Source organism: Sebastes fasciatus, chromosome 1 (genome assembly GCF_043250625.1).
Source record: "Sebastes fasciatus isolate fSebFas1 chromosome 1, fSebFas1.pri, whole genome shotgun sequence".
Classification (NCBI taxonomy): domain Eukaryota; kingdom Metazoa; phylum Chordata; class Actinopteri; order Perciformes; family Sebastidae; genus Sebastes; species Sebastes fasciatus.
The window spans coordinates 31,679,753-31,707,598 of NC_133795.1; the positions used below are offsets into that span (position 1 = coordinate 31,679,753).

General features: G+C 40.5%; 1 protein-coding gene across 14 annotated transcripts in view; it reads left to right on the forward strand.

Annotated features, from left to right (window-relative positions):
* Positions 1 to 27,846, forward strand: part of atp2b2 (ATPase plasma membrane Ca2+ transporting 2) — a 154,859-nt gene that overhangs the window by 21,186 nt on the left and 105,827 nt on the right. For 2 of the 14 annotated variants that reach the window (XM_074643392.1, XM_074643400.1), the window contains exon 1: positions 26,430 to 26,703. The exons of 2 other annotated variants lie outside the window; for them this stretch is intronic. The gene's annotated coding sequence lies outside the window, so the exon portion shown is untranslated. Of the gene's footprint in view, positions 1 to 26,428; positions 26,704 to 27,846 lie in introns of those variants that run through there. 10 more of the 14 variants (XM_074643365.1, XM_074643375.1, XM_074643323.1 and 7 more) reach the window with 8 other exon arrangements.

Here is a 27,846-nt window from a genome sequence, read left to right on the forward strand (position 1 = left end):
AAATTTAACAATTTTTTACCACTCGAGAATTGATAAAAATTATCCCTCCAAAATACCACATTAAGACACCAAGACCTTGAGAAAAACCATAGAAAAAGCCATGCTGTGATTTGGTATAAAAAACGTTTGACATTTGGAGACTTCAGCAAGAATGTGGGTGTAATGTTTCATGAGGCTGTGATTAACCTAGAGGTCATTTTATACAGTGAGGTCAGGTTTCCAAAAATGGTCTCACAACAATGAAATAGCTACTATGGGGACTAACATCATCACACATGAATACAATTGGGTTCATTGGAGTCTCAGCTTTACAATCACACACAATGTATTCAATTCCAAGACTGCTTAGGGACCCCAGTATGCAGAAACCGTTTTTAGTATAGGCGAAAATAACACATTTATACTGCCCTCAAAAAACGGCATGGTTTTTGCCCAAAACTGCATGTGATTATCATAAAGTGGGCATGTCTGTAAAGGGGAGACTTGTGGGTACCCATATAACCCATTTTCATTCAGATATCTTGAAGTTAGAGGTCAAGGGACAAGCTATGACCTGGTTGGTACCAATGGTACCTTAGGTTTTGTAGTTTCATATAATACTATCTGCACTCCAGCTTTAAAACTGTTTAAACAGTCTAGTTTTCTAAACACATCTTGTCTTTAACCTTCCTGACCTGGATGTGGGTGTCTGTCTACCCTTACATCTGCTGACATCCACCTCAATTGACAGGATTTAAAATAGATTATATTCTGCATAGTTTAGCTGTAATAGTGGCTCAAAACACTGGCTGCTTTTGAGGAAGTTTTTGTATGCTTGTCAGTTTGTGTGTTCTACAAAGTCACACTGTTGACCAGTTTTTGACTGTCTTGACAGTTTTGACCTTCCAGGACCACCTATTCTACAATGACACCCAAATGAGTTTGGCTGTGCCACTTTATCATGTGACACTGGGACTGAACCATCAATTCAAGCAAACAAGCACAGACCAGTGGAGTGTGCGCTATACCTGCCAAGCACAAAGCAGCAGTTATCTCTTCATGAAATAGCTTGGTTAAAATGCAAAAGTTTCAGTGTGGCAGTAGAGAAGACATCCTAACCTCTGTGGTAGCGGCAGAGTGGTACAGTCTGGAGGTAGGAAAGGGTCTTTCAGAGATACTGCAGGTCTATATTCCCAAATGCACCCTGCAATTAATTGGGACCTAACATAATTTGAATATTGAGTTTGAATGAATTGGGCCATGCCCCTGAGGACAATTCTGCTTCACAAAAATAAATTCTAAGGTGACATAAAAAAAGTCAGTAATACAGTATGAAATTAATTAGTTTATATGTTTCTAGATACATTTGCGTCATTCATTTTATCCACTTATTTATGCAGTTATATCTTAAAAACCCTATAAGTAGGGCTTTTTGACATGCACAAAACCAACCCCGGTCCTGCAAATTAACACTCATTTTTGTGCTGTTACCTCCTCACATCATTGTCCCTCAGCAGCTTATTTATGGTACTATATACTCTGTTGTGGTGTCCGACACAAGTTTCTTCCTGTGAGAGGTTTTTTCTGACCGACTGTTCTCTTCCCCTATCAAATTGCCAGGACACCACAGTGGAGAGCACTCTGCTTTTGAAGGAAAGAAAATGTAGTTAATGTAATGGTAGTGATTGAAACAAGGCCAATCACATATTGATAATGTGCTCCTCCCAATCTGACCATTCTGGTCAAAGCATTGCCAAAAAAATCAGTCCTCTAGGGCCATGTGCATTTTTCTGTGCTTCACAGTGTGTGCCATATATTCTTAGAAATAGTGTATGTTTGATGAGTATGTGTGTTGGTGAGAGAGAATGAGAGAGAGTTATGTATCACCCTGTTCTGCTGCAGAGGTAGTACTGGATGCCTGCCCAGTTTCTTCATGCACCATTGTTGAAACTCTGTGGTGGAGGGGCCATAACTTCCACACACACCTACTTGCTGCTTATCCCATTTCCATTAAGTTAAAAATAAAGTTTTTCCTCTTACCTTCACAGTTCATTTTGTAAATAAATGAGGAATTTAAGATGAATTGTTTTTCATGGATGGTCAGTTTAGGATAGTGCTTATGCCTCTAAAGTCCTCTGAATGAACGGCCACATTTCCAACTTGTTTAGTGACTCTAATAGGTCTGGTGTTGTGCTTTTTAGCAAACAGTTTGTGCCGGTTAAGAGTCAACCAATCAGAGCTTCGTAGTCAGTGTTAAGGGTTTATGTAGGCAGGATCTTCCAACATAGCTAGCTAGTTACATCCATGAAGATAGCGACAGAAAAATGGTTTGAAAAAATTGCAACAAGCGTGGAAGAGATCAACATAGCTGTACATGTTGTTATAAGTCAACATACTGCGATAACAACTCTTGATTCTGCACATTTGCCGTCTGAAAGTGATGTTGGTGGGGCAGATATGTCTCCCGCTGCACTCAGTTAATCTCTTCCACTCCCTCTGCCAACTTTACAGTCTTTCAGAGGCTGTAGCAGGCTCAGTTTCAAAGTTAGAGTGCAGATACTGGTAGCATATGAAACTAGAAAACCTAAGGTAGCATGTCATAGCTCAAATGTGTCCCTTGACCTCTAACCTCAAAATATCTGAATGAAAATGGGTTCTAAGGGAACCTACACGTCTCCCCTTTACAGACATGCCCACTTTATGCTAGTCCGATGCAGTTTGAAGCAAACACCCTCAACAGTCTTAGAATTGCATAAATTGGGTATCACTTTAAAGCCGAGACTCTTCTGGATCCAATGAGCCTACTTGTATTAATTTTTGATGATGTTAATCCCCATAGTAGCCATTTCACATAGTGAGACCATTTTTTAAAACTTGACGTTAAATTATTGTATTATTGTGACCTCTAGGGATAATCACAGCCTCATGAAACTTTACAAAGGATGGATGGCTTTCCTAGGTATATTGGCAATAAGGAAGTTTCTTAGTAATTTCCAGAACAGAAGTGCTCACCATCCAATCACCAAAAAATGCAATTCTTTACAGTCTTTCAGAGGCTGTAGCAGGCTCCGTGTTAGAGCTTGAGTGGAGGTAATGGTATCACATGAAACTAGAAATCCTAAGGAATCTTGGCCAACCATGTCGGGTAGGAGGTTAAATAACGCTCCCAAATTAGGCTAAATTTTGGAGAGGAAAAACCATTGGTACCCACAAGTCTCCCCTTTACAGAGATACCCACCTTGTGCTAATCCCATGCAGTCTTGGGCAAAAACAATGCTGTTTTTCGCATGCAGTATAAATGTGTTATTTTCGACTATTCTAAAAATCCTAAACAGTCTTGGCATTGCATACATTGGGTATCACTTTAAAGCTGAAACTCTTGTGGATCAAATGAGCCCAATTGTATTCATGTGTGATTATGTTAGTCCCCATAGTAGCCATTTCATTGTAGTGAGAACATTGTTTTAAACTTGATATCACTCTATAAAATGACCTGTTATGACCTCTAGGATAATCACAGCCTCATGAAACTTTACAGTCACAAAATAGAGACCTAGAGCATTCAGAGGATGAATGGCATTTCTAGGTAGACTGACAAAGGTTTTTTTCAGAACAGAAGTGCATACATATTGCAGAAATCTCCAAATATCAAAAGTTTTTAATATGAAATCACAGCATGAACTTTTCCATGGTGTTCTTCAAGGTCTTGGTGTCTTACTGTGGCATTTTGGAGGGATTTTTGATCATTTTATCAATTCTTGCACAGCACAGGACTGGCCATCATATACTTCATAATGTTCTAAACCCTTATACACATTCAACATTTATTTTAATTAATTCATTCATTATTTTTTAATTTCTGATTTATGACGACTTTACAACAACTTGACACACAGTGCGTCAAGTTTAACATTAATTTGAGCTGCATCTCAAATGAATCTTCCTGTTTCCAGCTTTCAGATGATGTACACCACTTCTATGTTACATATACTGCTGACCTGCTAACTCCCCATGAACACCTCCTATCCCCCCCAAAAACAAAACATAAAGGGGTCTATGAAAAAGAGGGTGTAGTCGAAAATGTTAAAGCAAAACCAAACAAAATAAGCCCACCTCCTAAAAAGAAATCCGCTCACATGAACACAATGAGTAGGCATCTTAAACATTTATATTGAATTACCCAAAATCTTCCTGCAAACCTTGAGAACCCAATGTAGTTCTCAATTTTGCCACCTCTAGCACAATCCTCTCTATGCAACATAAAGTAAACCACAAGACAGATTGTTTCCCTTTCTAAATTTCATTCACAAGATTTTCCAGGTTAGGCTAGGCTTTACCGCATAATAACAGACTTTTATGTAGATCCAGTTGTGCTGTATTAACTGTATACAACAGCCACAGGAGCTTTAAGAAAGACTAGGAACAGAAACACATCCCTCCATACCTCCCTTCAACCATTAATTTTATGCCTACCCATTATTACATATTCCTTTATCTGTTCCCCCCAGTCATTGATTCCTTCACTTCTGTGATCTCTCATTCATCAGTTTTTCCTCTCACTCATCTTTTCTATCATGCTTCTTATCTTGTTGTTTTCTTTCCTCACTTACATATATGTAGGGAATAGGATGTAATGTGGCACGCATAGCCTCTAGGCCACCTCCCCCTCTACTTCCCCCCCGGCTCTGTTTTGCCAGCCCTCGTTCTGTCGTATTATCTAGGACTTGTTCTCACTCATTCATCCGTCCCTCATTTTTTATCTTACTTCTTTACATTTCTCCGTCACCGCCTCGCACCATCATCTCCCTCCCTGTTCACTCCTCTTCTCCTTTTTGTCTTTGAACCTTTTCTCCCTTATGAATCACATGGACCATGTCACAAGTGTGTGTGATATGTTATTGAAGATCAAACATAAGACATACACACAAAGATGAAATGTATGTTGTTGAAATCAGACAAAAGGTGCCGCCAGATCTAATATGATACGTAATATATGATGTGATATAACACAGTGCCTCAGTTCCAAAGGAGTGTGAAGTGTTTAGATATCATACAATGAACAATGAACATCCTCTTATTAAAGGAAAAATTCAACTTTTTGGAAATATGCTCGTCATCTTACTCACAGTCAAATAAGAAAATTAATACAGATTGCATCTCTATTTGTACAGAGATGGTGCCAGGAGGTATGTACAGTACATTAGCTCAGTTCAAACACTAGAACAAGGGGCAAACAGTTAGACTTTGTCAAAAACGTAAAAGTACTCATTTGCATTTTGGATCTTATTAGCCAGAAGGTTAGTCACCACTACATTCAGGTCGACTATCAGTTCTGCTAAGTCAAAGATAATGAGGACGCAACCAAAGTCAATAGAAAGAAAAAGCAGTTGACTACAGAGTTCCTTAATTGTGTATGCCTATACGTCAGACCGGCACATACAGGGACTTCGCAATCAAGGCCAATAGGAAGAATCCCAAAAATCAAATGACAATGACATTGACAAATTTGCATGCATTCATCTCTTGTTATACAAACGTTTGTTTTACACATGTCTAATAATTACTTTGCGACTTTGCCTGAACCTGAGCGTTCGTGATACCTTCATAAATTAAGGTTGATTGCTGTCATGTCCCTTCAGTCTTTCTCCGTCCAACACAGTGGCCGGATACTGCTTATCCAGACATCTATACATATTTGATTGAATCATGTTAGGCTAATTGTTGTCTGTACATAAACAACTTGTTAATAGCCAACTGGTGGATCTATAGGCTGAGATTTAGTTGGAGACGACAGTCTGATGCTGCTATAATGTTAATGTATGACTGTATTGCTGCAGCTGCCTCACACTCAAGCTAACTTTAGCTAGCCATGCTAGTCACTGTCACCAGCATCATTTAGCCATTTACCACACTGACAGTGAATATTCAGGTATCGTATGTGCCTCAAATTTCAGTTTGAAAGCCTCGGTTAACCCGTTACACAGCAGCTTTTTGGCATTTTCCATTTTCTCTCCTTTGACGGCGAGTTTCTTTCCCCCAATAGGGAGGTCTGGTCTATAGCTTGGAACCATAACGACCCTATATTATAGCTTTTTTAGGACATGACAGGGGAACAAATCAGAGATCAGTGTTTTTTGATTTAGTGTTGGTACAACCAACTACACAGCAAATCTTTGGCTTAGCATTATTACTATTATCTATTAGTTTGTTTAAAGAAGAACTTTGGGGATGTGTTTCAAATTCTTCTGTTTACGCTGTTACCGTCTATGAGGGACATAGGATTGTTTTCCCCCAAAAGAGGGCGTGGTCATACAAGCCTACTCTGGATGACGTATTGCCGGTCTGATGTATGCAATGTAATATGTTTTTTATGGTGCAGTGGAGTGGTAGGTAAAAGTAACTAGTATAATGTTGGCAGCTTGTTAATACAAATATGTTCATTGTTTCAAACATCAATACATTTGCATGGACTTTTGTTTGGTTGTTGATAGAGGTGAAGTAGTGGGCAAATGCATCAAGCCTTTCAACTAGACTTGACTGCTATGTTGGCTGGGTCGATACATCAGCCAATATAATTTTATTGCGGAATAGAGCTGAAATGATTAGAGGATTAATTGACTAGTCGATCAACAGTAAATTAAGAGGCTTATATTTGCAAATATTTTGTTAATTGATTAATCATTGCTGTCATTTTTCAAGCAAAAACAGTATAAATACATGCCTCTGGTTTCAGCTTCTCCGGTGAGAATATTTGTTACTTTTCTTTAGTCATGTATCATTCTATTTTATACTGAATATATTTAGGTTTAGGACTTAAAGTCCCAGTGAAACGGAAGTTAAAGCGTCTTTAACTTCTGTACTGTGGCGTATTTTACAGTGAAATGGAATTTGAGCGGTGTGGGCAGTTTTAGAGTTTATGCGCGATACAGAGCTACAGAGGACCATTGGCTCCACACACACACCTCCCTCACCTGTTGTTAGATCAGGAGGAGGACGAGGGAGAGATGAAAGGGAAACATTGGCGATTTTATTTGCTCTGTGTCACTGTAGGTTGGGCAGTACGTGCAGATGAATGGCGCCTGGCAGCGCCCGGCAGCGCCCGAAGCACCCGGCTCATTTTTCTTTTGGCATTTCATAGATTAATCACTTAATTAAAAAAATAATCTGCAAATTAATCGATAATGAAAATAATCGGCAGTTGCAGCCCTATTGCAAATATAATAATGGGGTATAACGTATGCTGTATGTTGCTTATAAGGGTAACTTAAATACATTTTGGGATGATTCATGGTATCCTTACATGAAAACACAAATCAAATATTTGCATGGTAGGAATAAAACCAAAGACAACCTCCTCAGTTCTGACGAAGCTAGCTAAAGTATTGACAGATGATTGCAACATCCTCACTAAGATGTGAGCTAAAGCAAACATGGTTCTTACAGAATTTAGCAGTTTTTCTGTCTACTTTGAAAGTGCCTCCCTCTGGCGCTGCCACAGTTAGGTGAATTAATTTGATCCTCTTCCGTTTTTATCTCATATTCATATTAGTGTTGCATGCTTTAGTCCTTTTAATACATTTTATATCTGTAGTGGCTGGTTGATGAATGTGACATACTCTGGCTTTACTCCAGGCCACAGGGCCACTTCTTGTTGGATCCTTGTCCGAGGTAATTTGCCTTGCTTTATATTTTCCACTAAAAAAGCATTAGAGGATGTCCTCGGAAGTGAGATACCAGACATTTTTCTTTCACCTTAACTCAACCAGTGTAAGAGTAGCATTTAACATATAAAGGAAACGTTATAGCTAAAGGCATGTACAGATGTTAGTCATTCATGTTTTATGTGAAAGGTCCGTACTACAAAGACCTAACTTCTTATGTCATACTCGCACAAAAAGCAGTTAATGAAAAGCCTTGCTCGCTTTGGGCCAGACTTGCATGCTTCATACTGTATGCTAAATGTGCCGCATATCTTCTGCACTGTACTTACTTATACCGCTAAAGATAAATATAGCTATGATATTAAAGGCATGCTGGTGTTCATTCTTGGTAAGTATTGGCACTATGAGGGAGCTGCTCATTGGGGTGTGAGATGATGTTCTCGGTTTATGAGGTCACGAAAGATGCGTCACGCAATGGGACACACATGGCATTTAAATCATTTATATTTCTGATAGTGCTGTCTTTATTATGCTGGACTTTAACACTTTGGGCTTTGATACCTTTGAATCCAAGCAATAGAGCCTTTGCACTTAAGAAATGCACCTCAATCTTTACAAGTTTCTCTATAAAGCCATCAAGGCTATCTTGTCCTAATAAAGTAGACAATTTACCTCTGATTTTTGTGGTGACTTTTTTCTAGTTTAACACTTTGTTGGACATTTCATAATACTTTATTTAATACACAGAGTAACACAGTAACATACTGAACAGACAGAGGGCTAGGATGCATGCTGACGTTTTCATCAAAGAAATGGAAATTTATGACACTGGGTTGCTTTCTTGGGATTGTACAGTTTAGTGTCTGTAGAGGTGTTTTGCCTCATGGCAATGGTTATGTTTTTCATTTTCCCCCTGATCTGCTTTTTTCCTAGTTCCATCGTAGATGAAATTGCTCTGTCATTTTTTTTTTCTTTATGTTTTTGAAAGTCTTTAGGGAGCAACCACATGTGAGATGATTTGCTGCTCTGCAGGTTCAGCAGTAGTTAGACTGTAACATCAAAGATGCCTTCATGTAGGAAGCTCTGTGTCAAGCTTTTTTGGAAGATTGTTTGAGCCTTTTTCTGTAATTGGACAGCGAGCAGTAGTGATGGGGGAAGGAACGCAGCTGGAGTCGTGCTGACAATATCGCAAGGACATGGCATGTGGCTTGGACGCATGCGATTTAAGTCATATCGTACTTCATACATTCATTATGATCATGGACACAATTCCCAGTGTGTGTGTTTGGGGTTCTAATAAATGATAGAAATGATTAAAAGGATAGATTTATGAATGTGACCACATGGGAGCCTTGGCAAACAGTTAAAGTACGGCCAGAAGATGCATGCGATTCATGTAGTTTATTCAAGCATCATCATCCTGCTGCATCATCAGCCTCATCAAAGGTTAGAGCTCAGCATCTTCCTCTTCTTCTCTTTCTGTTCCCCTCCTTCTAATGCTTATCTCCTCATCATCTTTCTTTCTTTTTTCTCCTGCCCCTCTTCTGCTTCTTTTCTTTCTCACGTCCCTCTTCCTCTAATCTGCCCGTCCTCTACCACCTCCTATTCCTTCTTCTTCTCCTTCTTCCCTCAGTTTGCTGCAGTGCATCACTAGCAGGCACATTAACATCTCATCTCCATTACCCAGCGACGTCCTGCCCTCTCTCTCTCTACTTTTTACCATCTTCTGTTATCTCCTCTTCCTCCTTCCTCCTTCACCTGCACCATTTCCACCAGTTTTTCATTTTCATATTTTCCTTGTTTTTGTATTTTCATGGGGGTAAACAATGATCGTCATATCATCTCTCTGTCTTTTTATAGTACTCATTCTTATCCTTATGCATGTGATCAACATCATTAAAGGAACCACCTCCTCTCCTCTCCTCTCCTCTCCTCTCCTCTCCTCTCCTCTCCTCTCCTCTCCTCTCCTCTCCTCTCCTCTCCTCTCCTCTCCTCTCCTCTCCTCTTCTCTCCTCTCCTCTCCTCTCCTCTCCTCTCCTCTCCTCTCCTCTCCTCTTCTCTCCTCTCCTCTCCTCTCCTCTCCTCTCCTCTCCTCTCCTCTCCTGTGACGAGCTGTGCAGCACTGTTTCAAGGGAGTGGATGCCCTTGGTGTGACCGTGAGTGAGATGGGCTAAAGCTCTGCAGTGGCAAGCCAGTGAGTGAGCAAGTTGCTCTCACTTTGTATGTATGTGTGTGTGTTTGTGTGTGTATAGTCGGATAATAAGAGATGGAGAGTGAAAGAAGCACAGCCTGTGTGTGTGTGTGTGTGCGTGTGTGTCCTTGGCAGCACCAGTCTGTGTTATTTGCGTAATGCATCACAACCAGGCAGGTTCGGTTAACATGCAGCCAAGGCTGTCTGTCCTCTGAAGCTCACCATTCCCAAACCAGCCTCGTCTCTCCTCTTTCCTCCATCACTCTTCATCACACGCTTCCTGGTCACCTAATCTGACTCTCTTCTCCTCCCTTGAAGGGAGTTAGAAGCTAATCTTGCTTCTTTTTTTTTTTTTTTACATTTACTGACACTTTATTCTGTTGCTCACCAACACAGCTTCGCCTCATTGAGTCCATTTCCACTGGAAAGGATTTGAGGCAAGTTTTGACTCATAAAGTAATGCAGTATCAAAATGGCAGAATGCAGATAAAAAAGGATATTGCATGACTTTTTTAAAAACTGGCACTGAACATAGATTGTATCAAGACAAGACGGTATATTAGGGGCAGTATTATGAAGCGCGTCAATCTTCAAACAGTTTTGATACCCCTACTTCGACCTTTTTTCGATTTTGGGGCGTCAGATGAGGACCCAGCAATCAAAGCTGTTTTTTCTACAGCCACAGTACCTGTTTACGTATATACTGTATGGGTGGGAAAAAATCTATTCAGCTATGTATTTTTTTACGCTTCTGTAATGTATTTTTGAATGCCTGAATCAATATAATTGCTTCATTTGAGGCTATGTGGAGGTAGAAGGAAGTTGCTTTTTTATTGTTGTAGTCTGAGTAACGTGATGTCATATCTGTTTCAATCTAAAACAAAGCCAAAGCAACAAAGCAGAAACTGCCGGAGGGTCCTCAGGGATACGACCTGCACCCACACATTTTAAATCCAAAGTGGTAAACACTAGACATACAGTAAAGTATGGAAACACTTTGGGTTTCACACATTGTCAGGAAAAGCAGAGCCAGACATCACGGCTAAAGCTACATGCTAACTCTGTCATGGTCAAGCCAGCAGTCACTTTCATCTCCCTGGTCAAATCGGCCGATGCTACAACTGCATCCATATACTGACATTTATTTTAAATGCATTCAAACATCCCCGATTTAGCTGACGGGGAGAGCTGGCAACGGATTTGGCAGATAGAGTAAGTATACACAAGTGATTATGTCCGGTTTTCAAAATAAGGTGTTAACAAAGTGAAGTGTGCAATGGAAATAACATTAATTGGATTATATTCACCAGAAGTATAAAACATGGTACATGTCCCTTGTGAATTAAAAAGATGACTGATATATTTGACTTCAAGACATCTCTGACGACATACAGACACAAAATCAGGTATTTTTAGTGTATACATTTTTCCCATGGTGTAGTGTTAAATCATAATATCGAATTGCAATACGTAAAAATCGCAATACAAATCGAATTGACATTTAGTTAGCCTACTGACTGTTTACTGTTACTATGGCTACAGCTGACAACTGACATTAGCTCCATTAGCTTAGCTTAAATCTTTATGAATAATACAATTGTAATTCTGCAATACTGAATGGAAACAACTACTGCCAACAACTATAAAACTATAGATCTGAACTGTTGCGTTGTCATATGTCAGATACTAAAAACAAGACTGATAAAAGCTGAGACCCTTAGTAGTTACGTTAACATAACAGACCCCCGTATCATCTATCATGAATGTTTACTGACATCTACTGGTCATAAAAGTTAACTTGCTACATAAACCTAACATCGGCGATTAATTAACATAGTATAGAGTTATGATTAGCTCTGCTTTATGTGACTTTCACCCACCTGGAAGAAAACATATAAAATGAGATGAGCTGGCTGGCGCCCGGTGGCTTTACTGGTCTTCAACTGACAAAAGCAGCAGCTTGCACCCAACAACTCCTGCCTTATGTAATGTTACTCAAATAGAAATGTATAGAAAATTAATGGAGCGTATCTGTAAAGCATACAAACCTGTGCCTGCCTACATATAAATAGTGATGCCTGCAGTGCGCTACAGGAGCATCAGTTGACATGCATCAAATGAGGCACGCCAATAATCGCTTTCAGTGCATTTGCCCCTCATCCTGAGGACCTCCATTTGAATAGAAATGGCTAATGACAGAGTGATACATTTTATCACTTAAAAGGATTGGGGCTCTTGTCTGATTACTTCCTTGAAGGTGTCATTCAAGATTAGTCTCTCTCTCTCTCTTTCTCTTTGTCCCTGTCTTTTTCTCTGTCTCTTTATCTCTGTATTTTTTTATCCTGTCTTTCTCCCTCTTTCTTTTCCACCGTGTGTGTCTCTCTGCTCCGTCCAGGACTGTGTCGGAACCAAGTGACCACGAGGAACAGTGATTTGAGTTTAGTTAGTTGGATTAGCATAGTCAGGCTTGTTAGTGTTTGATTCTCATATTCAATGATATACCTCTATTATCTATCCAATTATCTATCTATCCAAAAGCAAACATTTCCAACACAATCATTTTTGTAAGCAATTATCTAATTTAATTGTAGTTTGTGATTAAAAATTGTAATTGTAACTTCTAATGTGAGTCTTCATGCCAGCAATCACTTTGTGTTTAACAGTTATGTAGTTATTATTTGTAGCAACTCGGTTGTTATAGTCCTCCATCAGGGATCAAAGTATAATTACAACCAAGTAGGAAAGTTAGTCATCTGCATTTCTTTTGGTAATATAATTTTGTAAAATGAAAGCATGCTGATACTCACAGGCATGTTAATATGCTTTGTTTTTATCCACCATAACAGCACATTTCTCAGTTTCTCATATGCTTAAATGTGTCAGTGTAAAATGTCTGCATCATCTTGTCTTTTAAAACAAAGACAGCAAAGCACATTCTGAGAAATTGAGTATTGTACCATTTTGTTTCTATGTAATAGATTTTGTTCTAGCCTGTTTACATGTTAAAACATTTAGCAGGAGCAGAATGAAAATTGCTGTAATGCAAAAGACTTATTTAGTCAAAAACAATGCAGATTGAAAATGTTTTGTTCGTACTAGCTTAATAGACCAATCTTTTTTAACAAGCACAGAATGTCTGCGCTAAGAGCTGCTTGGTGTGTGTGTGTGTGTGTGTGTGTGTGAGGTTGTACTCTGTGTAGCCTATGTGAGCTAGCATTATTCTCAGTGCCAGGCAGATCAGTTGCATAGCAACAAGAACTTTTTGAGGGCAGGATTTCTTTCACCAGTGGAATGTGTCAGAACAGTAAAAATGGAAAAAGAGAGATACGTACTGTACAAACCCCCAAATTCACATATCCAGGTTTACAAAAATCACACAAAACAGATGGATTGTAATTAAAGAAATCAAAGTCTAAATATTAAGCCCTGGAAATGCAGCTGAAGATTTTGTTCAAGTATGACTTTTAAAGATCAGAACATCACAAGTAGTAGTACTAATATCGATCGTCGACTCCATCTGCGTTCTTTTCCGGGTTTTTCAAATGGAAACGCCAACTCGGCTGTTAAGGGCAGTGTCCAGCTATAAGCGCTTTTTCCCTGAGGCCAGTGATTTTTTCTAAATTCTTTGCAGTGGGAGCGCAATCAGTAAAGGTTAAGGTCTGATTTGTTGTGGGGTTGTATGTGCTCCCGTGTTCTGCATGGTAAAATTGCTGTTTTTATCAATAGAGGCTGGCGACTTTGAAGAGAGTGATATAACGGCTTTAAAGCCCCGTCAGAAAGGACTGTCTGATGGTGAGGTAAAGCGTCTGTGGATGGGAGCAGCAGAAAAACACATTTAACCACCTAAAAAAAAGCCCACCTCAACAATCAATATCAGTTTAAATATACGCTTTATTTCGATTATTTTCACCGCTTTACCTTGCCGTGAGACAGCCCTTTACGATGGGGAACTGAAGCCAGTATATCACTCTCTTCAATGCCACCAGACAGTGAAAAATGCAGTAATTTTACCTCGCAGAAGATGGAAGTTGTTGGTCTACCACTGCGTTGTTCAGTTAGTTTGTTTGTGTTATTGCATGACTTTCGAATCCGAACTTACGTAGCATCCACAGCAACACATTGTTTAACTTCCATGCAGTAACTCCTGTCTGCTTCTCCAGACTGGGAGCATGCCGACCGCCATCTACTGTAGGTAATACACGGACTATGAATAAGGATATATGTATATTATGTAGTAACGTCCGTCGCTCGCACATCCAATTTTTCTAACTACATGGACACGGATGGGCGGAGAAAAAGGAGAACTTTGACGAGCTTTGAGAATATATATATATAAATTTATATATATATAAAAGATCCAAACGTTTCCTCGTCACAATTCTACATCAGCTCATTTCTGTGTGGCTGTCCTTTCAGAAAATATAACCAAAGCTTTACTCAGAACGCTGCTTTGTCACTTTTTGACCCGCCCGCCCATCTCCATGATATTTTCTAATGAACATTGCTAGCGGTGCTAGCAGCGTAACGTTAGCGAGTGTGTGTTCGAGAGAGAGAGACAGAGAGAGAGAAAGAGAGAGAGACAGAGAGAGAGACAGACAGAGAGAGAGAGAGAGAGAGAGAGAGAGAGAGAGAGAGAGAGAGAGAGAGAGAGAGAGAGAGAGAGAGAGACAGACAAAGAGAAGAGAGAGAGAGAGAGAGAGAGAGAGAGAGAGAGAGAGAGAGAGAGAGAGAGAGCAGTGTGTGTACAGTTTATTTATCTGTGAATAAATGCTACGTCTTCAATAACAATAAAATTGTCAAATCATATTTTAGTTGCTTTATAGGAGTTGTTCTAAATGTAACTGATTGTGTTAAATGGGCATATGATATCGTCTCATATCGATCGCAGGCCCCTGATTTGAATCAAATCAAAATTGTATCATGGCAGACTTTGTGATATCAGCAATTTGTATCTTTGTCCAAAGAATCAATATAATATCATATTATGATGAAACTTGTGATTTGTGTGTGATCAAACACTTTCAGGCTGTATTAAAGTGATGGTCTGTACTGTAAAGCTGCAATAAGAAGTGGCATTAATGATTGTAGAGTGCACGTGTATGCATACAGGTTGTGTGGGTGTGTTTTGAATGGTGCCAGAGGTCAGAGCAGAATAGTTAAACAAGACTGTTTCTTGCTGGAGATGAGCTCCCTCCTTCCTACTGTATATCCTTTATTTCTGTAAGGTGCTGTGAGTTAGTATTTGTGTTTCTTTCTCCTTCTATTTCATAGTCCATACTATGTATGTCTATTTACTGTGATGTTTAATCTAAATTCAAATGTCCTGAACAATTCAGAGTGCTGGGTGAGGGATGTTGCCACATTGTCAGCAAATGTCTCTTGTCAGCGGCTGGATGCAGCACAGCACCAAAATGGGGCCATCTCCTCTTTACTCTGCACCAGAGTTTTTGTTTAAAGCTATGAGTCATACAATTTATATTTCAATGGATTTATGGATATATATGATGAGAAATGAGCATATCTGGGGAAAAGGTATGAGGGGGAATATTGGATTTTTCTTGGTTGGAGAAAAAAAAAAAGAGATGCAATACTGGGCTTCAAAAACAAACCCTGCAAAAGCAATTTCCTTATTTCTTATTCCTTCCTCATTTACACAATTTCCCATTGCCTTTAGATTAACAGAAATTAGTTCTAATTAGAAGTAGGTCTGGCCAAAATGTAATTCAACTGAAACGGCTCTGGTCATTCTCATTGTAGCATGCAGATGAAGACACCCAGTGCAATAACTGTGCATTGCTGGCAGTAGAGCTCCATACTGTAGATAATGTAGCATGGCCATAACCTGCACTGGTGTAGTTTCACACATCAATCATTTAAATAATGTGTAAGAGTGGCACTATATTGCACTGATGTATTGCACACTGTTTTTTAGCAGTCAAATTTGCGGTTTGTCTTTGGTGTTTGTATATTTTAATGAGAGTCAAAGCTTTTTGACATTTGTGTACAGTTTTACTGTAGGTTTCCAACCATTTTTTCCACTGTAACATATAAGGCACACCACATTACTGATACAACAGTAGAACCTAGTTGACCCCACATTAAAATTGGGGGAGGGACTATAGATTGGCTTGTCTGCCCATCAATCTATCACACACAAAGCTGACATGCAAGTAATCAAATTTTAAGACACCTCTAGGGAATAATGCATGTCGTTATTCATTTATGGCATTCTCTAAATTACACTGATTGGCCTAAGGGGGCACTGCAATGTTTGCTTAATTGTCTATATGTCATGCTAGATATATTGGATTCTGCTGATCAGATCTAAATACAATGTTTAGAAGACTTTCCCATATTATTTGCTCACTTTTGTGTTGCATATCGGGATATTTGACCCGATATCAATTACATTTTGACAAAATATAGTGAAATCGTTGGTACACTTCAGAATTACTCTAAGGTTAAGCACCACAGTTTATGTATTAATGTCAGTACAGTACATCCCATACATGTAGGACACCAGCAAATGGGAGCTAGAGTTGGGCGATTGGACGAATATAACGGCTATCAGCGATTGGCTGAGTACTTTTTTTTGGTGAGCCGCTCAGCTGCTGCTCAGCAGGCAGAGAGGGACACAGTGGGGGAACACAACATGCCGAACTGGCATATCTTCACATCTAACTCTGTGAAATGAGGGTTTATTTTGACCAAACCAGAGTTGGTGATTGTTGGAAAGACTAATCCAGATGGTTATTGTGAGTTTTATTTAGTTTCTATCAAGTTTGAATGAAGTGTTTTACGATGCTCTGCAGCTATAACAGCTGATCTCCCAGCTGAAACTACGCCAAACCTAATGGGAACTCCCCATCCCCTTTCCGTATTACACTAAAGATGACACCTTTTAATGTTCTGTCTCTCTCAACATCTGCATCATTTGTGGGTAAAAATGTTTACATTTGTCATTTGCTTGACATTTGATAGATGGCTGACTGGAAGGTCAGACAGCAAGCAATAGACAATAGACAATACTGTAGGCACCATAGACAGGCATTGGTGAAGGTGTTGGACTTGTCTTCATCATGCACTCAGATAATCTGTCTCCATCTTTCTTTCCCACTCAAGGTCAGAGACGATCTGTAAAGGAGAGCGTTGCCTCTCTGTCAGCACTCTTCTCTTATTTCCCTCTTCCTCTTCCTCTCTGTCTCTGCTGTCCTGTCCTGCGGAGGAGAGAGCTGCCTATTGTTCAGTGTAACTACTTGGCTCTGATTAATTGGCTGTTTAAAAAAAAAAAGACAACATGGTCCTTTAAAAGTTCCCCTCACTTTAAAACAACTAATTTTAGATGGAGTTTGAAGTGTGAAGGTGCATTATTCGCGGGTATTGAGCACAGTCAGTTCTTCTGTTGATTGTATTGGACAGGTTGTATTGGTGAGGTCGATGCATTTCCAAAGTGTTGCACTCTGTCCATACAGAACACACTCTTTTAAACCTCCTCGCTGTCAAGTATGAGTAGCATTAGGACACTGGAGAGATGAGTTAGAAAATGCTCTTCACTATTTAAACAAACCCCAACCACTCTGGTGTTGGTTAAATAAGGGCTTCTGACTGAAAATGCATTCTGGATCATATTCAAGACACATCACCTCATAAATAAAGCATGTGTTTACCCCAAAGTAATTGTCTAACATTGGCCTGGTTCCCAAGACAGTGGGGATAAGGTTGTCCCTTTTTTACAGAGGACAAAGTTAAGCTATAGCGTATCTTAGTAGTTGAAACTATCAAACAAGTGGACTCATCACTGTTTACAATTTTATTCCAATGGCAGTAGTCTCAACTCAAGAAGTTATTGTTAGTTGGTGAAAGCTTATGGTTAAAGGTCCAAGTGAAGGCCTATAGACTGGTCACTGTGATTACTCTGAGCAGCATCATGGGAATGAATTACAATATAATAAGTGTCTGATTAACTTAGTTTTTCCAAATGTTTTAAGGTTGTTCCTCCACAGCTTATTTTGGACTTGCAGTTGTTACAAATTGTGATCTTTATGTCTTATTCTGTGCGTGCGTGCGTGCATGCGCAGATCATGTTCATTTAATTGTGGGAAGCCAAAATCGTGATCACGATCAATATTCGATTAATTGTGCAGCTCTAATGGTGATTAGTTTAAACATTTTTCCAATTAAACATAGTTTTTAGACTTCACTAGTGTTTGCTGTAATTATAGTGAGTTTCATTGACTTAGCATAGGGTTTATCTTGCGTTTGTTGAAGTGACGTCCAGCGACTAAGAGAAATTTAGTGTGCCGTTTGTTTTTCCACAAGAAAATCAGCATAAGGGGCCCTTAAGTCATAATCATCCTTACTTAGCAAATACTTGTCTGACAATGTGTTTCAATATTGATTTAACAAGTAAATGATGTAATTACTCCTTTATACGGAAATAATGTACAAAAGCAGTGTAACAAAAGAGTATTTAAAACATAATACAAGTTATCCTGTCTTGCTGGGAAGACTATTGTATTCAACTGTGAATGAACCATATTCAATCACATTGGCTGTATCTATTCATATGCGTGTTCCAGTCTTTTTATAAACTATGTGGAATTGTCCAGCTTACAGACATGCAAGACTGATTAATCCTGTGCCACAGCGTAATCCTCACACCTCACCCCAACCAGGCATTAATTTCCCCTGGAAATGGGGGAATAAGAACTGAATATATGGCTATTTAGGAGGCAGTGTATGTGTCGAGAGGGAGAGAGGGAGAGGAGATAAATGGAAAAGAAAAAAAATCAAGGAAGCCAGGGGTAGATTAATGGCTTTGGACACCCAGCCTTTCTCGTCTGTACCTCACTGAATAGCCTACCAGCTGAACAGATTGCAGAAGCAGGCAGCTTTGTTAGATTATCAGTACAACAATGTTTTTTTTTTTTTTAAAGAATTAGCTCTGCTCCCAGGGGTCAGCCAATCAGGAACAAAGACCCCCATCAGCAAGGTGATGGGTTTCCCCTGCAGGAATTGGAGCAATGAAATTAGACCTCCATTTAAACCCACTGCACATGTAGGGATGGTTTGGAAAAATGAAATGAAAATCTTGTGGACTCTAGAATATTAAAATCAAGAAAATTAATTATATCAGATTTAAATACATTCTTAGATATTTAGCTATTTTTTAATTAAACGCAATCAAATTAATTATTGTTATTTAATTACCTTAGCAATAACGTGATCAATCCAAACACTTTTTTTTTTAATCTATTAAGTATTAGGGATGAAAAATAAAAGAGGAAGCAAAGGGATATGAATTTTCATTTTGATGCCAGGTGTAAGTAGAGAGCTAGCTAATTCAATCACACCTTCCATGTGCAACCTTAACTGTCCTCTTTGTAGAAAGTCAATTACCAACATGGGGAGGAAGGAAAGTAAAAGCTCCATTTGACCTGGATGTCCTAACAGTGAGTCTTAGTCCTCCTCCCACACATACAGTTACCTCTCACCAGAGTCTTTACAACCTTCTAAAACCCCTGTGTTTGCACTTGTCAGGTGTTAAGAATGGACCATGTGGTCATTCATTAATATTTCAGCACCAACACAAGTTCTGAGCCACCAGCCTCTCTGCACAGTTTCTGCACTGCCATTCAGCCTGTGAACATTTTGTTCACATTTAAGAAGGGACATACTGGCAAAATAAAATGAGGTACCCTCCTTGAATTCAGTGAAGTACGGATTAGGTCATTATTGTATTTATACATCTAGTGCTACTGGTGATGGTTGAGTTCTGACTGTCAGTGACACACAGAAATATATCCACGCTGCTGTATCCTGTGTGCGAAAATGGCCCAAGCAAGCATGTGAAATATTTTTTTAAAGTTAATTTACTGTACCTCATACTAATAGTGGACCAGAAAGAAATACTGCCTGATTTAATTTAATCTGTAAAACACCTTATATCACATTTAATGTTGTGCATTTAGTCTTTAAAGTGATTTAATTTTGATTCATGCAGTGTTAGTAAGATAAAATCAATATCATATTTTTTTCTCGCCCATATTTATTTGGCATATCGTGGCATAGTTTTGGTAGCAAATTAATTTTAAAGGCCAGTTGACACCTGTTAATTTGCCATGGTGGTCTCCAGGTATTATCCTTTAATAATAAGTGCATGAAAGCATATTTTCTTGTCATATCATCAAGATGCTGTACCTACAAGATTTCATCACAGTACCTACATGTCTGTCTGTTTGTAAGACACAAATTGTTTCAATACTTACTGTAAAACTCTTAAACCCCTGTTTATGTTTTGGAGCACCTTGCCGAATTAATTTGCATATTAATGTCAAAAGAATCCCAAGATTACTGGGACTAGGGATGTTAATAAGTAATCGTTTAATCGTTAACCGACATTAAGAATGTTGACCGATTAATGCTAATCGGTGAAGAAACATTCAAAATTAAATAAACTGCTGAGCAAAATTCAGAGGAGCGGCTATTCATCGACAAATAAACTATACGTACACCGCACTGCTACGTTCACAGCTGCAGCACCGCCGACAACCCTACACTCACCGCCGCCACACACGCGGGCTGACAGACCGTATGTGTGTGACAACGGTCAGCACGAAGCCCCCAGTAAACGCTACAGCTGCGAACGTAGCACAAACACACATGGTTTATAGGACACTCGCTATCGGTACGCCAGGCTGAGAGAGTAGCCAGGCAGACACACAGCTGACAACCTTGCAGCTAAACTAAATGATGCGGTGGAGACTTTTACTGGGAAAGTGGCTGCATGTATCCACAACAAGACACGCAGCATCGTGGCTGCTAACTCTCCCGGTCGGGTGAAATGGTGGATAAATGCAGCTGGTGATAAATGATAGAGTTAGGCTGCACTACAGCCACAGCAGAGCTGCATATAATGCACTAATCTTGTCGGTTAACGGTTAATAATCAGTTAACGAGGGTCGGTTATCGATTTAAAAAAAAAAATCAAAATTAGCATCTGTAAATAAGGATGCTAATTTTTTTTTTTTTAAAAACAAATTCTTATTTTTTTTTAACAGATAACCGACCCTCGTTAACTGATTATTAACCGTTAACTGACAAGATTAGTGCGTCGAAAGCAGCAGTGCGCCAGCTGCAGTGTATGAGCACAACAGACAACTGAGTCCCCAGCTCACCCGTCCGGGAGCGTTGTTGGCGAGGACATGCAGCCACTTTCCCAGTATCTCTCCACCACACCATTTAGTTTAGTTTAGCAGGTTGTCAGCTGTGTGTCTGCTCGGTGTAACGATAGCAAGTGTCCGACAAACCGCGTGTGTGTTTGTGCTACTTTCACAGCTGAAGTGTTGCCGGTGGCTTTGTGCTCGCCATTGTCACACACATACGGTCTGTCAACGCGGCATAACTTTAGCGAGTGTCCGAATTATAGACTCTCTCTCACGCTCTTCCACATGAGCAGACACATTCTAACTTCATCCTTCTGACAAAACTCTATATTTGACACCGGGGGTAGATTTAGTAGAAAAAGGTGTCTCTGTCATTGTGTACTGTCCCCTTCTCCTCTGCCTACCCTTGCTTCTGGGTTTGTTACGCAGGAAGCTTAACTAAAGAGAATTTAAGTTCATCTCAACTGTCGGACGATGTCTCGTCTGTCTGCTGGCTCTGTGTCTGTACGTTGATGTAGGTGTTTGAGTTCTTGTGCGACTATCAGGCGTGTGTGTTTCCATTAGTCTTATGGCTTAGCTGTCCTTGGGGAGTTAGATGAAGCTCTCCATCACTCTTGGAACAAGGACTGAGAGAAGAGAAAAAGGGACATAGCAGTGTAGAGAGAGGTATATGTAATTCAGGGGCAAGCTGCTTCTGTCGCTTGGGTTAGTGATTGTAAAATGTACACACATAGAGAATCGCAAACTGGTTAATCAAGCACCGGCAGCTGGTGCTTATGGAGAGCTCTGATCTGATATATTTTAATAAAATACAGGATACAGTAGAGCACAGAGGCCGTTTCCATGCTGACCTGCGCCCGTGTCTGCCTGTTTATTCACCATAGGAGCGCAGAGACCCCGCAGATCCCAGCGGGACATCAGTTGAGTAGGCGGTCGTCAATGTGGCCCAGGACACATTCGTGTACACACTGCTAAAAGAATGTGGCCATTTGTGGCCCAGACCACCTCTGACTGTGGTCTGAAAGATCCGATCTCAATGCGTCCTCAATGCATCTTGAGTGGGTTCACACCTGTCCTTAAAGCTGTCCACTTGTGATCCGATCACTGAGGACGCATGTTAATACCAGGTCTGAACAGGGCCTATGTTCTGTACCAATGAAAAATATTCACAAACCAGGATAAGATGAATGCCACAGTATCCTGGTTTCTACTTGTTCTACTTGAGTACTCCAGGTAGCATAACCATGTTTTTAGGTTTCTGAAATCAGAATAAGGCATTTACATGTGCAACACATAACTTTGATTATCTAAAATACAGATTATAACCAGGATACTAGTGCGCATGTAAACATACTCTATTCTCTGAAACATTCTAATGTCTTAGGGGCTGGTTTTGCAAATTGCCAATACATGTATTTGTTCTGCAGGACTCTCTCTAATATTCATGTATGAGTCACTAGTTATTGGTCTTGATTTGAGAAAAAGTCAAAATTAATATGAAAGATAATGATCTGATGTTCCAAAGTGCTGCTTTCATCTTAGCACAAAGTTGTAGAATTGGCAGTGGGCTTTCACTCCTCATAACTGTCAGAGATTATTACTTTAAGGAAGTACAGACATGCAATGTGTGAGTAATATATTAGATAAGAGGGAGTGTGTGTGATGGTGACCTCTCATAGAGAAAGGTTAGAGACCTTTGGGAGTCATTTCATTAACCGCATGCGTGTGTGTGAGCGTGTGCCCACACACACACACACACACACACACACACACACACACACACACACACACACACACACACACACACACACACACGCACACAGTGCATGGTTTTATTTTACTAGGGCACTCAGGAGATGGTCTAAGGCTTCCGCAATTAATAAGGCTAATGGTTATTGGCTGGTGGCTGGTGACCAGGATATGAGATGTCTGATTGACCCGAGGTAAACATGGCAATTTATGGGTTAACAGATGCCTTCTGGAAGGAAATTGAGCTTTTATGGGAAGGAGGGAAGAAGTAATTTATAGAGAGAAGGACAAAAAGGATGAGGAGCCTTATTCTAATGTGTCTAATAGACTTCTTGAATGACTGTCATTTAATTAAGATGGATGGCATGAATTTCTCTTAAGCTAAATACGTGTGTGTGTGTGTGTGTGTGTGTGTTTTCTTTAATGCGAGGGCGTGCCTGCAGCATCTATTTAAAATTGGCCTACCTGCAGGATTTTGGGTGGGGAGAAGTTGACTTTCATATAACTGAGACAAGTACTATAGTTTATTTCCTCTAGAAATGAGGTGTGACGTTGTACTTTTTAGCAGGAAGGCTGTAAATCCGTATCTTTCTGAACATCTGAGTTCATAAACCATCTCTTTTGCTATTTAAACGTAAAATGACAATGACAAAGACATTGTACATGTGACATCAAATAGGAAATCCGAATGAGGGCAATGTCATGATGCGTTGTGATTCATGGCAAATGGGTGGAGCAAGATGGTGATTTTGTACGGGTGGTCTCGGCCGTGCAGGACAGGTACCCCCAGCTCTGGCTGCCTGTGATGTTATTGTCCTCTCTTGCTCTTTCTCACAGGTTTTGGTGCACTGCAGCCCTGAATTCTCTCAGACGTGCTGCATTGATATTCAGGGCCTGTTTCTGATCCCCATCACTGCTCTTTCTCTCGCTCTCTCTCCCCCCTTTATAAACTCTCTCTCTCCACCTGCCCCGTCAATGATAAATGGTCCTAACAGTTGTTCTTTAAAACTTATATTGTCCACACCCGACTATATGCTTCGTCACTAAACAACATCATTGTATATGAACTAATGTACTCAAAGTTAAGACAAAGTTATCCAGTCACCTCAATAACACAAAAGGCTAGTCAAACACCTGTACTTCTATTCTATACTATTATATTTTAGTCCCCATGTCTTCTTCTGCATTGCCGCAGCTACTGTGGCAACTCTCTCCTGGTGATGCTGAAGTCATGGTGTTGCTTTGATGGGTAATCTCCTTTTTGTCCACCTTCCCTTAAATTATCGTAATTTGAATTTTTATGTCATCAGATTACATAAAAAGTGTGCACAGTGTCCTTAATTAGACCAATTCACCTACACATTATATAACTCTAGGGCTGTCAATCGATTAAAATATTTAATCCTGATTAATCGCATAAATATCCCTGATTAATTGCGATTTTTTATCTGTTCAAAATTTACCTTAAAGGGAGATTTGTCAAGTATTTAATACTCTTATCAACATGGGAGTGGACAAATATGCTTGCTTTATGCAAATGTATGTATATATTTATTATTGGAAATCGATTAACGACACAAAACAATGACAAATATTGTCCAGAAACCCTCACAGGTACTGCATTTAGCATAACAAAAATATGCTCAAATCATAACATGGCAAATTCAAGCCCAACAGGCAACAACAGCTGTCAGTGTGTCAGTGTGCTGACTTGACTATGACTTGCCCCAAACTGCATGTGATTATCATAAAGTGGGCATATCTGTAAAGGGGAGACTTGTGGGTACCCATAGAACCCCTTTTCATTCACATATCTTGAGGTCAGAGGTCAAGGGACCCCTTTGAAAGTGGCCATGCCAGTTTTTCCCCACCAAAATTTAGGTACCAATGGATTCCTTAGGATTTGTAGTTTCATATGATGTCCGCATCTTCCCTCTAGCTTTAAAACTGAGTACAACCACTACAACCTCCGAAAGATCGATTGCGGTAATGCGTTAACTTTGACAGCCCTTAATAATACATATACAGTTTTTAACTGCACATATCCAAAAAGCAACATTAACAGCTCTAATACGCTGGTTGAAGTTTGAGTTTCTTTAAAGTGATCCTTTGCAGTAAAAGTCCAGTGCAAGACATGGTGTCTCAGATTAATCCTAGCCACAATGGGATGTCTACAGTAGTTGAGGCTTGTTAAGCAAGCAAGCCTGATAGCTTGACATTAACCGTGACAGTATCCGGCCTTTCATCCACCAGCCACACAGTAGCCTCTCTTTGTTGCAAACTTTGTGCTGAACGTTTGTGCTTTTGTGACTCAGCTTGTCAGATAACCGAGGATGTACTCCAGCGGAACAATTGTGCAGCAGTAGTTCTACTGTACAGCATGTAAAAAAATGAGACCTCTACAATACTGTACGTATGTCAGCACATGCTGGATGGGCTGGATGCAGCCCAGCCTGGATGTGCACAGCTCAGCTCTCTTTAACCTGTATTCATCCTAGTGGGGATAACCCGAAGTGGGGGGGAATGCTGCTAGTGATGCTGTCCAACTGATATCTACATAATACACCTGTGAAACAACAGGGGGGGAGAGAGGGTGTTACACAGTGAGGAAAAGAAATAGACACTGACAAAACAGAGAGGAAAAAAAAACAGAAGACAAATAAGAGAGAGAGAGAGGGGGGGGGGGGGGGGGGGGGGGGGGTAGCAGTTTGACACAGTAAGGCTCCCCTCCTCCTCCTCCCCTTCTCTCCCTGCAAGCTTTGACAGGATGAGATGTGGGATAGTGACGTGACGGCAACATGACACAAAGCTGTTATCCTCTCCTGTCGAGGCTGCTGGCTTGCTGGATAGCCAGATGACTGGTTGGGGCAGAACAGGTGTGTTTATTCGTGTGTGTGTGGATGAGCCAGTCACACAGGCAAACAAAAGCATTATGTCCTGCAGCCATCATGTCCACTGGGGTGAGCTGTATGCACGTTTGCATGTGTTGTACGGGTATCCCGATCTGCAGAAGACAAGAATGAGCCTGACAACGATCCGTGTCCTTGAAAGTTACCCTGCCCTCCTGCTATTCCCTCTTCTCTATTTCTGTTTTTCACACAATCACTGGCTCCTTCTTTACCTCGGCATCTTTCACTCTTGTTTCTGCCTTTACTGCCTCCCCTTGACCTCTCTTTTATAGTCCTCCTCCTCTTGCTCCTTTCACCTTTCTTGCTCCAGTGCGTCCTCTTCTACATCATCTATCTATTCTATTTCCCTCCTCCGACCCTCGCCCCCTTTTTTCTCCGTCTCTCTTCCCTCTTCTGTCATTTCTGAGACGAGGTTGTGTGCATGTCTACAGAGGACCTCCTGCTCTGCTCTGAGGGCAAAATGTCACAGAGAGGGAGTAAGAGAGAGAACCACGGAGAAAGAGAAATGTCGAGAATATCTGTTGTATCTGTTCCCTCTTTTCTTTTGTTTTTTCTCCATTCTTCCATCCTTTCATCTCTCTCTATCCTCATCAACCCATCCATCAATTTATCTTTCCATCTATCTATCCCTCTATCCAGTCAGGGAAAAGCTTCGTCAAGTGAAGAGCAGCCTCTCTGCTATGCAGCACTGTTCACACACACACACACACACACACACACACACACACACACACACACACACACGCACACAGACACAGACGCACAGACACACACACACACACGCCCACCCCTGCCGCCTCCCGACATGGTACAGGCTGTGCATTGAGACAGCCCCAGCTGAGGCAGTGGCAGTGAGTGTGCAGCTTAGCGAGTCTCCACACACACACGCACACCTACACTCACTCACTCACACACACATACACACACACACATACCGCACACCACCGCTGTGGTTTTAGTCCGCTGCTGCATGTGCCGTTGCAATATCATTTTGAGGTGGGAGGATTTTCACGTCACGGTGATGGTGCCGGTGATAACCTTGCTGCCATGTAAGTATACATTGTCCTCGTGTTAAAAACGTGAGTAAATGAAACAGCTTATCTGTTTGCTGGTTTCGTTAGTCGCTTTTTCATTCTGTCGGCGTTAATCATCTGCATGCCGGGAGGCTGTGATGTGTGAATATTCATCTGTACACGTTGTTCCGTGTGTGTCTGTGGTTTGTGGGTGGGTGTGCAAGAACATGGATAACGTTGTAGCCCTGTAGCAGTAGGCAAGGTAGTTGAGAAGCAGGTGATCTGTTAGAGAGATGAGCATGATCTGAGGTAGAAATATTTCTCCTGCAGCTTGGATCTGTTTGATCGGTGTGCATGTACTGTATCTATATTTTCATCATGCAGATATATATGTATATATTACACAAATATATGTATAGGCTATATGTACATCTACATGCACATATATATCATGCATGTTGTGTAGGTCCATTCTCTATGTCAAACTCTGATTTTTTCGAGAAATCAAATCATCTTGTCTTGTGATTTCTCAAGATGAAGATGTTTTATCACACACCTCCTCTCTCAGTCGGGCCATCTGTTGGCTGCATGCAGTCTCTCTTCTCTGTCACACTTACTGACTGGTTCTGTCACAGCAGCAGGCTTCGCTGCCGTAACTGATCATGTGTGTTTGCCGGCTAGCTGTCTTCACCGCATTAGCTAACTGACTATTTGGCATGGTGACTGAATTAATAGGGAACATTATCACCTCTCCTCCTTGATCTGTTGGCTGTCTGTTTTTCTGGATGGCTGGCTCCGTGGCTGATTACAGTCGGCGGCCAATGAATTGGTAATTTTTCACCGGCTTGTTAGTTGAATGTTTTCTTGCTCGTCTGATCAACTGACTGATCATCACACCAACTGACAGACAGGGTCACTGGCTTGTTGTCTGGTTGGCTGACTTGTCAGTCACTTCAGTAGACAGTAAGTTAATCAGTGTGTGCACCCCCCCCAAAAAAAAAGAAAACCATTCAGAGAAGCGTCAGTACAGCTAGGCAGTCAGTCACACAACCAGTCAGTCTTTTGCTTAGCCACCACGTCGTTCAGCCATTCATGCATTTATTCAGTCATTTAGTCAGTCGGCCACACCGTTAGACAGGCTGTCATAGGAAATTGATTGTGCCTGTGTTGGGGCTGGGA